This window comes from Grammomys surdaster, unplaced genomic scaffold, assembly GCF_004785775.1.
Source record: "Grammomys surdaster isolate TR1022 unplaced genomic scaffold, NIH_TR_1.0 125834, whole genome shotgun sequence".
Taxonomy (NCBI): domain Eukaryota; kingdom Metazoa; phylum Chordata; class Mammalia; order Rodentia; family Muridae; genus Grammomys; species Grammomys surdaster.
Genome location: NW_021620662.1, coordinates 206938 through 210816, shown reverse-complemented (window position 1 = coordinate 210816; position 3879 = coordinate 206938). Strand labels below are relative to the sequence as shown.

General features: G+C 32.8%; 1 protein-coding gene across 1 annotated transcript in view; it reads left to right on the top strand.

Annotated features, from left to right (window-relative positions):
• Lrba (LPS responsive beige-like anchor protein) overlaps positions 1 to 3879 on the top strand; it is a gene marked incomplete at its 3' end in the record, with an annotated part of 362529 nt that overhangs the window by 153040 nt on the left and 205610 nt on the right. The window lies entirely within an intron of this gene.

The window sequence follows — 3879 nt, the reverse complement described above, 5'->3', positions numbered from 1 at the left end:
GAGAGAGAGAGAGAGAGAGAGAGAGAGAGAGAGAGAGAGAGAGAGAGAAAGAGAGAGAGAGAGAAAGAGATAAATGAGAAAAAGCAGTTTTTAGAATTATATTAAAATGTTTGGAGCAGTTGATCTTGAACTGACTGTCTTTGCTCTGTTTATTAAGGATATAGAAATAGCTTTATTTATGTACCTTGTAGAGTGCCTCTCTGAATTCCCTTGGGAATCATGTGTTTGCTTCCCTTTTGTGCAGAGGTTATAGAATGAGTAATAAATAATTTTGAATCCTTGTCATTGCTAATTACTTTTGACATACACAGTAGACTTGGGAAAATACCAACAAAGATGTGGCAGTCATCATCATAAGATTTACAAAACAAATTCCTCAGAGCAAGATTAATCCCAGTGTTTAGAAACCTTGTGGTTAGCTTTAATGATTTTTAAAACTTAAATAAAATTTGTATATCCTCTGATGTTTTGTTTTTTGTTTTTCAAGTAAACAAATGAATGTTTTTATTGAGAGGGTTTTTTTTTCTTTTGTAGTCTTTTTAAAGTGGTATCTTGCTGGTAGTAAATTCCTGTGCTTAAAACTTTAAAATAGCCTTTTTTAATAGGAAGGGTATTGTATTAGAGGTCAAGGGTTTTGACCCATTTCAACACCTTTGACCTTCATTTACAACTCTCATGGTTTCCTTGCCTAACAAATAAGGATAATACAAAATTAATGTTTCTTTGCATTGATTTATTTATTTTAGTGCCTATGTTGCCAAATTTATTCAGACTGTGCTGATGGACATTTCATGAATACAAATTAAAGAATCATAGAAGGTGTTAAAAATCAATACTATGTGTTATCAATACAGTGCAATAAGAATAATTACTCCTAGAGAGTATAGCTAATGGAATTTTATAATGAACTTCAAAGGAGCAGTTACATTTCTTAAAGGGCTTATTATTCTTTGATATTTATGTATATTCTTTTTTTAAAATTTAACTATTTTGTTTAAAATACTACTTTCCAAAAATCTCCCTTGCTGAAATTTCTCATTAAGCCATCTGACTTTAAATAATTCATTGTTTATTTCTTGTATGAAGATCACCAGATACAGTTTTATATCTGTTTGAAATTACCTCTCAGAACCTCGGTGGATGCGGTGGGGAGAGGTATGGGAAGTGGAGTGATTGGGGGGCAGACTGGGAGGGGGATGGAGTCTAGATTATAAAAAAAGGATTAAAGAATTAAAATCAAAATAATAATAATATTAAAAGAAATTACTTTTCCTTTTAGTTCTCATGGTTTCTTTATAAGATTATGGTTCTGTTGTTTATAGTGATATAGTTGCTTCATATGTAAATTTTAATAATGAAGTTTCATCTTTTAGTTAGGATTGAATTTGGTTTGGTACATGAAAGCTACTTTAAATATAGCATGATATGTATCCAAATGTCAGAAGCTGCTCAGATAAAGAATGACACATGATAACAGCCATTTGTCATGGATGTCACTGTGCTGCTTAATGCTTGTCTGATCAAATGGCATATGGAAATCACTTAGAAGACTAAGTTTTAAAAATCAAAAATTCTCAAGGCTTTTGTTTGAGTAACATACATTATTAGGTATTTGAAGTCCTCAGCACTTTTTTTTATGAGTTTTCTTCAAAAAGTCCCATGGCATCTCTACGAGATGTGACACAGTGTGAAAAATGAAGCTAGAATTAGCTTCACATGTATACAGATTGTTCCAGGGTGATAATTACATTTTTTCACTTTGAATTTTCCTAATTCAAAGAGGTCAACTTGGTAATCACAAAAGTGATTTGTTTTGTTAAGAAGTGAACTGTCTTTTTCTACATGAAAGCTGAGGATATATGAAATTGAATTTCAAGGGGACATTTTGCAGATACTGGGTGGGGCTGTCTTGAGTTTGATTGATAATTATTTTTAGTGTGAGATAGGGTGGGAAGTAAAGAGCTACCATCTTGCTAAATTTTTAATTATTTTTTTAAGAGGAGATGGAAAGGATTGAGTGCCAAAGATCAAAAGATCAGGTCAAAAACTCCTTTTTAATCACATAAATAATGGGATATGCTTATGAACTTAACATCTGCAAATTTGATTTAGAACTTTACAAATTAGTTGGTGTTAATTTCATGGCAGTCAGCTATACTGATTATTTTTCTTGAGTCTGTTCACAACGTATTTTCTTTTAAAAATTGAAAAGCAAGGTGTTTAACCATACTTTAATACAAAATATATTTACAGTGCAAATTAAAGATCCGATCATATGTGATCTGCTGTTAATAGAGAAAATGTATCACTATAAAACCCTTTAAGGGTTGGCCAATCCATTTCTTACTCTTTCCTCGTCACTAGTTGATTAAGCATGATTTCTTAGTTTATCCTATTTAAAACATCTAGGCTGTGTTAAGAGAGTTGGAAATCTCTTACTATTCACTATTTTGCTTTTGAGTAAAATTTGTTAATTTATGTATTGCATTTCATATAAGGTAAGTACTAGGTAAACTCTAAATATTGATCTTTTTTTTCTTAAAATTAATTTCTTTCAGTGCTGTGGAATACATCTTGGGCCTTGCACTTATTAGGCAAATGCTCTGCCAAAGAGCCACATCCTTAGCCCAAGTTGCTTTCCTTAAAATGTAACTACATTCAGTATTTCCTGACACACAAAAAAAGTTGAGAAAAATTTTCAGCTATACTTCAAATTCAATTTGTAAAAAAAAGGCAAACAACTTATTAATGCCATCCTTTGTCGTGCTTGTGTATACACCTGTTTAAATGATTTTAAAGAAAATATTAAGTGTTTCAAGTAATATTACTTCAGTGCTGTATAAAGTGCTTGTATCTTCCTCATTTGACATTAATATCATTTTTGAAAGAACTGACATTGCATTCTAGGCCACTTTATAAAAGTGTTGTGTTGCTCATCCTAATTCAGTCTGACATACATTCCAATAACACTACCTCCCTTCGTGGGTTTAAAGCTAAATTTATGACTGTGCATTGTGAAGTGCATCATTTAAAAATGGTTTCAACCCAAAACATCTAATAAATAAATAATGTGTATGGCTACTCAGTAGTAGACTTTCTAGACTAGAAATCATTCCATCGGATACTCAACAGTCCACTATCGGAGAGGGCTGTCAGATAAATCTTGTGGTAGCGGCATTCATGTCCTGTAAATCACATATTATTGTCTGAGCCTTCTGCCAGGTCATCTATTCTTTTCCCATTTATCAGAAATGCATACAGTCTATAGAAAAACTAACCAGCACCGTGTAGTCTGCCTTGGCATCCTGTCTGAGTTATCAATTAACAGCAAAAGTTTATTTAAATGTTTAGCCTTATCTTATTAAAAAATACATCAACATTATTAATATTTTTGGAAATACTTTCTTCACATGAAGGTACTGATAGGGTTGGTGATTTTTTTCACTTGAGTTTGCTGTGTCTTTGAATTGGCATTTAACAACTGCAGATAGTCGCATAGACACATAGCAGTCAGCATCCTTTTCTTTTTAAAGCTGGTTTTATGTTGGTGTGTGTGTGTGTGTGTGTGTGTGTGTGTATGATCCTAAACTAAACTTTACCTAAAGATGATGTTTATCTGAATATAGAAAAATTTTATTAAATGTTTGTTGAATAAGTGAGGAATATTATAGCCCGCCTTTCTTTCTTTCTTTCTTTCTTTCTTTCTTTCTTTCTTTCTTTCTTTCTTTCTTTCTTTCTTTCTTTCTTTCTTTCTTCCCTCCCTCCCTCCCTCCCTCCCTCCCTCCCTCCCTCCTTCCTTTCTTCTTTCCTTTCTTCTTTCCCTCCCTTCCTCCCTCCCTCCCTCCCTCCCTCCCTCCCTCCTTCCTTCCTTCTTTCCTT